Source organism: Cucurbita moschata, unplaced genomic scaffold (genome assembly GCF_002738365.1).
Source record: "Cucurbita moschata cultivar Rifu unplaced genomic scaffold, Cmos_1.0 Cmo_Scf00110, whole genome shotgun sequence".
In the NCBI taxonomy this organism is placed as follows: domain Eukaryota; kingdom Viridiplantae; phylum Streptophyta; class Magnoliopsida; order Cucurbitales; family Cucurbitaceae; genus Cucurbita; species Cucurbita moschata.
The window spans coordinates 58,692-71,839 of NW_019268626.1; the positions used below are offsets into that span (position 1 = coordinate 58,692).

At 34.8% G+C, this 13,148-nt stretch overlaps 1 non-coding gene across 1 annotated transcript; it reads left to right on the forward strand.

The window, feature by feature from the left end:
* The first annotated feature begins 11,427 nt into the window (after positions 1 to 11,427).
* TRNAP-AGG lies at positions 11,428 to 11,499 on the forward strand. The gene has a single exon. It is a non-coding gene; the product is annotated as a tRNA-Pro (tRNA).
* Positions 11,500 to 13,148: the final 1,649 nt, after the last annotated feature.

The window sequence follows — 13,148 nt, forward strand, 5'->3', positions numbered from 1 at the left end:
TGTCGTCACATAGGTCATCTGTCGTCACAATCCTTTTAAGAAAGATGCGCCCAAATAACCGATGAAGAAGTTTCAGAGAGCCATATGTTCGAATCCTATCACCTTAATGTGGTATTCTAAAGGTCCGAAGTGCAAAGCTCCATAGCCTATCCGTGGTCAGGAAGAAAGGCGAACCGCGCACACTAAAAATAAAAGATCTTCTTTTCTATCACACATAGAATTGTCATTCTTTTGTCTTTCGAAATCCCTTACCTTATCAGTCATCAGACATGTTTTTGGTATCATATATCGAGATAATTATTATGAAAAAGCTATTCCACTAGTGTGACTTAGAAACTCTTTCTTTGTTGTATCAGTCATGCTATTTGAATAGCCTGAAGTCTTCATAGCCTCTCCACCCGTTTCGAAGACTCCTTCAGCATCAATGTGCTCCAATGAAAGAAATCAAACCCTTTCCTGAACCAGAATCGGGCACAAAACGTCGAGGAGAAAGTCGAAAGTGAGCTCTTTTCACGTATATGCAGTTTCGAAACCCAATTAGCCCACGGACTGTCTCCTCAACCCTAGCGAGTATGAGTGCTTGGTAAGAGAGAATGTCGAATGAAAAAGACATTCGATTACGGCAACATTCACAACTACAAAAGTGCACTAAACCTAGTAGAGATCTTCGACCTAATGATAATAGAACTTCAAGCCCATTTAATCAATCCGCTTTTTACCTTATTGTTGACCAAATTGGATGCACGCCAAGCCTAAATTCTCTCTCAGTCACCCAGAAACGAAAGGAAGATCAGATCCAAAGTTTACGAATCGACGAGAAAGTGGATCTGAGTTCTACACGCTTGCATTTTAAAAAGCTTCGCTTGCCTACGGTACTTTATTCAGGATGTGCAACAAAACGGTCATCTCTCAACCGTGTATAGAGAATTCCTTGATCATTTCCTTGGCGGATAACACAAATGAAATCGCTTCCCTGACCGCCCATCTTATGAGTCCATTCTTGTCTTGTTCGTTTGGTGTACTATTCTATACCTCTCTCGATTGATAGAAAGACATTCGGGAGCTGGGAGGGCCTATCGTGAGGGAACTTTTCTTTTCACGGTAGGAAAAGGTAAAGCGGGAGCTGCATATGTCCACGGTGATCAAGGCAGAGCGACTCCTTTAAAAGAGGTTGGTTTTATCGAAACTATTAGATTCGCTTTCGTTAAAGAAAAAATAGGAGCTTTTTGTTTGGCCGATGTCGATTTGTATGGCAATGCGGACTAGACTCAGGATGAGGATTCCACTTTTCATACTGCTGCTATGAGCCAAAAGAGCTAGTAAGCTATCTCGATAAACGAAAGGAAAAAGCACGTACGGGTTGACCTTGTTACAAGGGGCGGGGGCCAACCAAAGAAGGTTAGTCGAACTAGGTTAGGACCTTTGATCCAGTTCAGCTAGGTTCTTCCATGCGAGAATGTATGCGTATCGGTATCCTCTTTAGGAACAGTTGCTTCCTCTTTTTGTTTACACGTTTGGAGCAACCTGCTAAGCCCCCCTTTCTTACCAGGTGTGATTCAATCTTTCAGCTCAAACTTTCCTATTGTCCTACGGAAAAGGTAGGAGTACGACTACCTTTTCCTTTTCTTGCCCGAGCCAAGGGATCATTCAGTTTCTACCAAAAAGTTTGCTATCTATTAGTTGCCGTAATCGAATGTATTTCTCATTTCATGTTAGCTCCTCCAAGAGCTTCCTGGTCTGTAGTAGACGAAACCTTGGACTTCTATCGGACTTATAGCATTGCATGGTGAGCTCGCCGTTGAGGGTTGACCTTACAGGAGATCGAGCAGCCTTTCTTTCCCTACCTGGTATGCTTAATTTGGGTTTAATTAAGAGTGAGTCGTGCAAGGAAGAAGAAACTAGGAGGTTTAATTTGGGTTCGTTTGAACTAAAAAACGAACCAAAATTTTTCAAACGAACCCAAATTTAAGACTCACTAGCCCAAAGTCCATATGTGGTAAAAAAAACAAACCTTCCGTGGCCCAACCCTTATTCGCAGTCCGCATCCAACCATTTCTTTTTCAACCTACACGTATTCTCCAGGCCAAACTCACGTAACTAGTCACAAGATGCGGCCCACAACTGAACGGAAGACAAGTGTCACAATCGCACTCATGTAGTAGTGAGACAATGATTATGTGACATTTGTTCTAATCCAATGAACAAGTCAACCATGCAAAATTAAGATTGAACGAACAATAGCAGTGTATGCTCGAATCACGTTTAGAAGAAATATTTTAGAAAACGTGAGCGAGGAAATACGTTAAAAATAATTTCAAATAAAGCAATGTTATAAGCTACAAGTGAAGAAACAACAACTGGTCACGTTCTCCTATAGTACATTTTGGGACATTTTAGTCCTGATGGGTGTAGATATGATTTTGAGGACTAATCATACACCCCGTATTGGCACAACAATAATAGTAAAGGCCTATCCAAGATGAAAGCAAGTAAAAGGGGTTTGGAATGAGCATGCCACCATGAACCACAAATTGTTTACAAGAATAGCTGAGACATCTAACATGCAGCCACAGGCAACACGCCTTTGCAAATCATGACCGCGACATCTGCCCTTATACAATTTGTCAATATCTCTATCAACTTGCTCTTCATAAACTCAACGTTGTAGGATGAGGCTGACTTTAGGTCTCGCGACGCGCTTCTAGCTGATCTCAGCATTGAGGAGTCTTTTCCAACCTACTAGGAGCTGTTGAAAATTACTTCTCGGTTTGTTAACTCTTCAAGTCTTCTCTGTTGGTGTCTTTCCTACTTTCTTCGCTTGAAACAATTTCTTCTTTGCATGACGTCATACCACCTGCTTTTATTTGATGTTTTCTTGGTTGGAATAATAACGTTTCAAGTTACTGATGTGGACAACAGGGTTAGTCTGTATCCATAGAAGCAATTGGATTCTATATGATGACTTCCTAATCTTGTGGACAACTTCGACTAGTCCTTAGAATTTTCGCACCAGTCTTTGGTTCTTGTTGCTTTGAACTCAAAGTTGATCTGACCTTAACCATTAGTCAATATTTCTTCTTACATTTTCTCTATCATGTTCTTTGTGTTCATTTATATCAAGTGTGTGCATTGTTGTGTGATTCTAATAACTGGTATCAGAGCGAGGAGAGATTCACCACGATCTGTGAAGATGGAAAGTTCAAAGACTAGAATTGAAAAGTTTGATGGATTCGTTTTATAGCCCTCCAACTACTAAGAGAAAAATATATTTGAGTAGAAGCTAAATATATTGGGTGTTCAAGAAAAGGACTTCATATTTGAAATCAACCTAACTTCATATTCGACATTTTATACTTACCATCATGCTTTTAATACTCATAGTCTTTCTTAACATCCCATCCCAAGGCTTTATTCTCCAAGACAAATTCTACATCCGAGGACTTCACGTGTTTCCTGCAATACAACAAAATACGACCTTAATACCTAGGCCTAAGGCTTCATACATACATTTCAAGTGGTATAACAAGGGCATTTGGTCTAGTGGTATGAAAGTTCGATTCTCAAAATGCCCCTTCAAGAGATTGTAGTATGAAAGACGTTTACCAAGTAAATAAATACGTTAAAATAACACAAGTGACACATATGTAAACTATGTTATTAATATTTTATTTCTATTACATCTTTCCAAAAGAAACTATTTGTTATTAATATTTTACTTCTATTCAACCTTTCCTTATTTATGACATAATTAGCGGAGATATTTTTTTCATTTTCACTAGAATTGATGATGGGACATTTAGGGTTTTCTGATATAAGTATTGTGGGAATGTAGCTTAGATGGTAGATTGCTTGCTTAGCATGCGAGAGGTACGGGGATTGAATTGATACCCCATATCTCCAAAGGAAACTATTCGTTATTACTATTTTTTTTCTATTCAATTTTTTCTTATTTAATGACATAATGAATAGCGTTATTTTTTTATTTTCACTATCATTGATGACGAGATGTTTAAGATTTTGTGACATAAGAATCTTGAGGATATAGCTTTCTGATATAAGTAGAGTGTTTGCATCCCATGTGAGAAGTACTGGTATCGATACCATGCATCAACAAAGGAAACGATTACTAAATATATTAGTTCTTTTAAATTTTTCCTTATTTACGACATAATGAGCGGGGATAGTTTTTCATTTTCAATATCATTGATAACGAGAAGTTTGATGTAAAATCGTGGGAATGTAGCATGCGAGAGATACAGGGATTGATACCTTGCATCTCCAAAAGAATTAGTTCGTTATTACTATTTTATTTCTATTCAATATTTCCTTATTTATGACATAATGAGTAGCGATATTTTTTCATTTTTACTATTATTCATGATGAGACGTTTAGGGTTTTGTGACGTAAAAATTGTGGAGATGTAGCTTAGATGGTAGAGCGCTCGCTTTGCATGCGAGTTGTACGAGGATTGATAACCTGCATCTCCAACAGAAAGTATTTAATTTGTTATTATATTTTTTCATTTTCAAAATTATCGATGCCCCACATCACCAAACCAAACTATTTGTTATTAATATTTTGATATTTTTTTATTTTCACTATTATTGATGATGGGACATTTAGGGTTTTATGATGTAAACATCATGGGGATGTAGCTCAGATGGTAGAGCAATGGGGATCGATACCCTGTCCCTCAAAAAATAAGACTATCTATTATTAAATATATTATTTCTTTTTAATTTTTCCTTATTCATGACATGTTGGGTAGCAATATTTCTTCATTTTCACTATTATTCATGACGGGAAATTTAGGGTTTTGTGATGCAAAAATTGTGGGGATGTAGCTCAAATGGTAGAGCACTCGCTTAGCATGCGAGAGGTATGGGGATTGATACCTTGCATCTCCAAAAGAGAGAAATTATTTTTTGAAGTATGAGTTAATTTAACATGTTATGTATAAGGTGGGTACGAGAGAAAAAGAAAAGATACTTATATAAGGATTATTATATCATTATGGCTATATAGGTGGGTACGAGAGAAAGAGAAAAGATACTTATATAAGGATTAATGTCCCACAAGCACATATAGACAGAGGACTAAGTAAAGAAAGCTGTCCCACAAGCACATAGACAGAGGACTTATTCTCCAAAAGAGAGAAATTATTTTTTGAAGTATGAGTTAATTTAACATGTTATGTATAAGGTGGGTACGAGAGAAAAAGAAAAGATACTTATATAAGGATTATTATATCATTATGGCTATATAGGTGGGTACGAGAGAAAGAGAAAAGATACTTATATAAGGATTAATGTCCCACAAGCACATATAGACAGAGGACTAAGTAAAGAAAGCTGTCCCACAAGCACATAGACAGAGGACTTATTCTCCAAAAGAGAGAAATTATTTTTTGAAGTATGAGTTAATTTAACATGTTATGTATAAGGTGGGTACGAGAGAAAAAGAAAAGATACTTATATAAGGATTATTATATCATTATGGCTATATAGATAGGTACGAGTGAAAAATAAAAGATACTTATATAAGGATTAATGTCCCACAAGCACATATAGACAGAGGACTAAGTAAAGAAAGCTGTCCCACAAGCACATAGACAGAGAACTTATTGTAAGTAAAGAAAGCAATCTAGTAGTTATAATGCTACTTGTGGAGAGGGAATTTGATGAATTCCTCAAAAGATAAGAGCTTACAGGATGGCGGTAGCAAAAGATAAGAGCTTATAGGATGGCGGTAGCGTCCGATGCATATGACGGAACTTCTTCACAATTGCAATATCTGACTAATGAATATTATTGTCATTTATAGCTTTTATCACAATAATATAAAATTTGGGGTCAAAGCCTATATGGGACAGAAAAGACAATTCACCACACACTTTTAAATTAAATTATATCTACCACCTCTGAAATTTTCCACGGAAAACCTTCCAACAGCTTGCACTTCTTCATCATTAACATCCTTAATTGGAACTAGATTTTAAGGCAAATCATCTCCACGACACACTTTGGAACACTTTTATAGATAGTTTCAACAAACTTACTTTGCTCGTGAATACTTTGGAGTTCAGTATTTATAGTTGGAGAATGCTATTAAAGTTGATAGGGTCGAATCTTACAACAAAGTCTAATTGAGTCTTCCTCTATTAGGAGATAGCTTCGAATCAAATGGTTTTAGAAAATATCAACACATCATCAACTATCAAAATTTTTTGAAAGGATTTAAAATATCATTCCTAATCTTCTGAAATTCGGATGGAGCGTTTTTTAGCCTAAATGGCATAACGTTCCTCTCATCTTTTCTAAATTTGACATAAATGCTATTTTATATTTGTCCTTTTAGGAAATTAGAATTTTCCGAAATCTCAATTTCATGTCGAATTTTATAAAAATATTTGACTCTAAATTCTTTTTATCAAATCATTTTTGTTTTGGATTCGATATCTTATTTATTCTAAAACCTTATTCAAAGGTTTGTAGTTAATTACCAGTATCAGAATTTCTGGTGCCATGTTGTTAACCTAAAATGTCAGACATGACCACATGCTCTTTGAAGACCTTTTCAGCTTCCTCTGCAAAATATCACCTAAAATGTCACAGTATTTAGTGTTTGATGCTTTTTGACTTAACCCTAGGGTTCTATTTACCGTGAACTTGTGATAATTTTGTCAAATTATATATTTGAATACCTAATACATTAAGATATAATATCTTATTTAAATAATATTAAAATGTCGTAGAATATCATAATATATATGTTTAATTAATATGAATCGCATTCAAATTTCAAATATATATTTTTATTTAATGTTTATGATACACCAATTATTTTAATATTTGACATATCAAATACGTTAATATGTTTTGATATTATACTTCAAGACTATAGGAACTTGCTAAGAGGACCTGAGAGTTACATTGGCCCTCAATGCATCTCATGGACGATGCAAAACTATGGCGGCGCTTGAAGGTGAATGGTATAAAAAACTAGTCATGCACCAAAAAATCATGGGAAGACCATTGATGGAATTGAAGCAATTGGCGCTCCCCTGGATGGGTTTCCAATCAAAGACCTAATGTTTGATGTTGACTCTTTTGAAGAAAGAGCCACAGGATCGAACAACAAGAAACGTGGCGGTAGCTTTGAGAACTCTATCACACACATAAAAAAACGTGTCGAAGAGTTAGACATTACACAGAAGATCTGGCTTTCATCGAGGAGACCCGAGTTTGATTCTCGACAGTGAAATTTTATTTTCTTATTTCTTTTATTTTATAGTTTCATCTTTTGTCACCAATTATATTTAAACTTTAGTTCTCATAATGGATGAGTTCAATAGTATCTTAAATTCAAAAGACTTTTATGAACTTGGTTTGAGAGGCACTATAATGGTCAAGTTTAATAGTATCCTACATTAAAAAGACTTTTATGAACTTTGAACCTTTAATAGTGTTATGTCATAGATATTTTGTTCAATTTCAACAAGTGAGGTTGACGTCATTCAAATGGTTAATGTGATAATCCGGTCATTTTCAAGGCCTCTTTTGTTGAATGCCATCATGGCTGAGATGACTTAGATGAGCACCAGAGTGAGGGTCATAGAGAACCACACCCCAAGCCAAGCTCATGATGGGCTTAACAAACTGAAAATTCAAAAACACAAACCCTTAAATGGGAACCGGGATGCTAAGGAATTAAACAACTTTATTTTTGACGTATAACAATACTTGAAGATTACAGGAACTTGCTCATAGGACCTAAGAGTTACGTTGGCCACAATGCATCTCATGGACGGTGACGCTCAAAGGTGGATGATATAAAAAATGAGTCATGCACCATAAACCCATGGGAAGACCATTGATGGAATCGATGCAATCGACGCTCCCCTTGATGGGTTGCCAATTAAAGACCTGACGTTTGATATTGACTCTTTTGAAGAAAAAGCCACACGATCAAACACCTCGAAATGTCGCTGTAGCTCTAAGAACTCTATCATACGACCTGAGAGTTGAGGTCTACAAAAACTTTCTCATACGACCTGAGAGTTACGTTAGCCCAATGCATCTCATGGACGATGAAAACTAGGGTAGTGCTCGAAGGTGAATGATATAAAAAATGGGTCATGCACCATAAACTCATGGGAAGATCATTGATGGAATCGATGCAATCGATGCTCCCCTGGATGGGTTGCCAATCAAAGACCTAACATTTGATATTGACTTTTTTGAAGAAAGAGCCACACAATCAAACAACTTGAAACGTCGCGGTAGCCCTGAGAACTCTAACGCACGTAGGGAAGGACGTGTCGAAGAGTTAGACATTAAGCAAAAGATCATGCTAAAACTCTTCAGCGATCTGACAAAAGACTTCAGGACATCAACACAAAAAATCCATTGTCGTCCAGCGATCAGGATATCTGGCTTTCATCCTCGAGACTCGAGTTCAATTCTCGGCAATGGAATATTATTTTCTTATTTCATTTTATTTTACAGTTCATATCTTAGATTAAAAAGACTTTTATGAACTTCGTACCTTTGTTAGAGTTTTGTTATAGATATTTTGTTCAATTTCAAAGGGTTAATGCGATAATCCAGTCGTGTTCGAGGTCTCTCTTGTTGAACGACATCATGGTTGAGATGAGCAGGTGATTCAAATGGTTAATGCGATAATCCAGTCATTTTCGAGGTCTCTCTTGTTGAACGACGTCATGGTTGAGATCAAAGACGCTCTTCTGGATGGGTTGTCAATCAAAGACCTGACGTTTGATGTTGACCCTTTTGAAGAAAGAGCCACACGATCGAACAACTCGAAACATCGCGGTAACTCTGAGAACTCTATCACACACATGAAAGGACGTGTCGAAGAGTTAGACATTACCCAAAACATCATAGTAAAACTCTTCGGCGATTAGACAAAAGACTTTAGGACAACTACACCAAAAATTCATTGTTGTCCAACGGTTTGGATATTTGGCTTTCACCTAGGAGATTCTGGTTTGATTCTCTGAAATTGAATATTATTTTCTTAATTCTTTTTATTTTATAGTTTCATCTTTTGTCACCAATTATATTTAAACTTTACCTCATTTTGAGGGGCACTGTAATCGTCAAGTTCAATAGTATCTTAGATTAAAAAGACTTTTATGAACATCGTACCTATGTTAGTGTTATGTTATAGATATTTGTTTCAATTTCAACAAGTGGGGTTGAGGTGATTCAAATGGTTAATGTGATAATCCGGCTATTTTCGAGGTCACTCTTGTTGAACGCCATCATGGTTGAGATTAGCATCCGGCTATCTTAGATTACCTACGTTTGAGAGGCACTATAATGGTCAAGTTCAATGATATTTTAGATTAAAAAGACTTTTATGAACTTTGTACCTTTGTTAGTGTTACTTTGTACCTTTGTTTGCGTTACTTTGTACCTTTGTTAGTGTTATGTTATAGACATTTGGTCAAGTTCAACAAGTGGGGTTGAGGTGATTAAAATGGTTAATGTCACTTTATTTGATTCAAATGGTTAATGTGATAATCCAGTTAAATAGTTACAGGTTATTTCCAAGGCTGAAATGATTGAGATGAGCACCTGAGTGAGTTTGATAAAATCAAATAAAATCATTAAAAAAAAATCAATAAATAGAAAAAAAAATTGAAAAAAAATTAGCCTTATGACACTTCCTTCAACTCCAAGGGCGGTAAATAAAGGATTCCTTCGCCTAAGACCCATGATACAACAACTCCCAACATGGAAATGATAAGCTATAGCATCATTCCAAGAACCTCAATGGATGGGTTACAAACTCACATTACCAATCTCGACAACTGACTTTGTGTTTCAGTAGGACGTTCATTCCTGACACGACATCGAAGTCATCCATTTCAACTATCACTAAACAATTTGTCTAGTCCAAGGCTCCAGCTTGATTAGAGTTCTCATTGTGACTCTTAAGACAGGTAAAGCTTCCAATTTGACGGCGTTCATCTTTCCTGTATCTTGATGCCAAAGGATGTTAAAATATTTTGCATCGGTCTCCATCATGAGTTGTGGGTGGCTCTAGAGTTGACAATGGTGTTCCTTACTACTTTGTGCTTTACCCAAACCTCGACATACATAATATATATATATTCATTTAACTATAACACATATGGTCCATAGAAGAATTGTAGCTCTTATGCTCATTAATATTATAATGGCTACTACCTAAATTATAACCTAAAGTTGATAATTGATGTCCAAGTAGCCAACCCTAAATTTGTAATCATTGTGGAGTGATTGAAATTACAATGGAAGTAGTTTAAACTCCTGGTACCTTAAATGAAGTTGGTCTCTTCTAATAAAACAAGAATTTCTCTTTAATATCATTAATACAATTATGCTTCATCTTGAACCTACTAACATGAAACTAAAACTGCGTTCAATTTAACTCCATTTTATTGTCATCTTGAATGACGTGGAGGATATATTCTTGATTTACTTTGATATTTCATATTAGTTAAGCTTTTTGCAAAATCACAATTAGACAACAACAAACAAAGATGAACTTGGGTCTGTTTATTATTTTAAAGAAAATTTCTTTCTCCATCTTATTCCTAATAACTCTGCAACTAAATTCATATTATGCTAAGAAACAAATTTTTTACTCGCAAGAAGTAAAATATGCAACTTTAACTAAAATTTCATCTAAACAAATTTTATTGCCGTACAACATAGATGACAATTATAGCCTTCAAACAAAAAATAGAGTAGTTGTGGTAAACGGGATAGAAACTCTAGTGTGCATCCATAATATACAACCACCGCCTAAATTATGACCTAAAAATTTGAAAACATAAGTTGTAGTTGAAAATTACATAAAACAATCCTCTAAATCCAAGAACTCGTGTCCAATTAGTAAATCCTAAAGATAGTAGCTAACATAGAGTAATTGAAGCTCCACATGAAGTAATTTAAAGTTCCAGCTACGTAACTAAAGTTTATCTGTCTTTAATGAAGCATGAGTTGCACTTAAGTTCATGAAATGTTTATAGACTCCAACTCTTAGTACTATTAATGCAATTATATTTCATATGAGTTTGTCATAAATCAAACTATGGTACATTCAATACAACTTCATTTTCTTGTCATACGAAGCAAAATAGAAGAATTAAATCAAACAAACTGATGAACTGAGTCGAATAAATCCAACCCAACCCAAATTGATTAGTTTGATTCATTTGTTGGGTTGTAGTTTATTTGATATCACTTGCATATTAGAACAATTCAATATTACATGCCTTACTTACAAGTAAAATACTAAACCATCAACTTTTTGTTTTATAGTCCAACAACCGTCCAAGAAAATAGATTTCAAACTTGATAGAAAAAAATATATTGAGTAGGAGTTAAAAATGTTGCATTTTTTTTTATAAAGAGCATTTGGTCTAGTGGTATGATTCTCACTTAGGGTGCGAGAGGTCCCAAGTTCAATTCTTGGAATGCCCCTATGTTCATTCTCAGAGAAAGCAAGTGCAACAAGTTAGTGTACATCTGAACATAACACACTACTTCTAATTATTTTTTGCTCTTTTACTACTTGTGTACATCTTTTACTACTTGTGTACATCAGCCCGTGCTACACTGAACATAACTTTTATTCTTTTTACACTACTATTCTTTTCTAATTATTTTTTGCTCTTTTACTACTTGTGTACATCAGCCCGTGCTACACTCACTACTATTCTTTTCTAATTATTTTTTGCTCTTTTACTACTTGTGTACATCAGCCCGTGCTACACTGAACATAACTTTTATTCTTTTTACACTACTATTCTTTTTACTTGTGTACATCAGCCCGTGCTACACTGAACATAACTTTTATTCTTTTTACACTACTATTCTTTTTTCTTCTCTCTACAGTAATTATCTTTTTACACTACTTCTATTCTTTTTTCTTCTCTCTACAGTAATTATCTTTTTACACTACTTCTATTCTTTTTTCTTCTCTAATTATCTTTTGCTCTTTTAATACTTGTGTACATCAGCAAGTGCTACACTGAACATAACACACTACTTCTAATTATCTTTTGCTCTTTTACTACTTGTGTACATCAGCCAGTGCTACACTGAACATAACTTTTATTCTTTTTACACTACTTTTATTCTTTTTTCTTCTCTCTACTACTTCTATTCGTTTTTCTTCTCTCTACAGTAATTATATTTCTACAGTAAATGCTCTTTTAATACTTGCGTACTCCACGATATATGTCTCAAATGGAACTATCAAATTTTTACACTACTTCTATTTTTTTTCTTCTCTCTACAGTAATTATATTTTTTAGAAAATAACTTTTATTCTTTTTACATTACTTCTATTTTTTTTTCTTCTCTCTCTACATTAATTATCTTTCTACAATAATTATCTTTTTATACTACTTCTATTCTTTTTTCTTCTTTCTACAGTAATTATCGTAAACCCTATGTAAATAATTTAACAGCGGTCTAGATCTAAAAGATATAATAATAATTGCTCATGGATTTCATTAACAAAATAATAAATGAAATAATGATGATACATAACAGAAACAACTTAATATATGGTCGATAAGGGCATTTGGTTTAGTGGTATGATTCTTGCTTTGGGTGCAAGAGGTCTCGAGTTCGGAATGCGTGTGCATTGCTTCAACTTATATAAATTTCATGTATAGACTAGCAACTAAGAATTATAGATCGACTACAATGGTATTTGGTCAAAGTGGTATGATTATCATTTTGGGTGTGAAAGGTCTCAAGTTCGATTCTCAAAATGCCCCCAACAATATTATATCAAAATGAATTAAGCATGATAATATGATTTAAAATGTGAATTTTAAACATTGAACCAAGAACGTGAGAATAGAGAAAGAAACATATTCTTGGAAGAATAAAGATCGTCTCGAGCTCGACTTCAAAAAGAGCCTATAAGTCATCAGGCAGGTTTTTTGTATCATATATCGAGATAATTGAGATAATTATTATGAAAAAGCTATGAGATAATTATTATGAAAAAGCTATTCCACTAGTGTGACTTAGATACCCTTTCTTTGTAGTATCATAGCCTCTCCACCGGTTCTGAAGACTCCTTCGGCATCAATGTGCTCCAATGAAAGAGATCA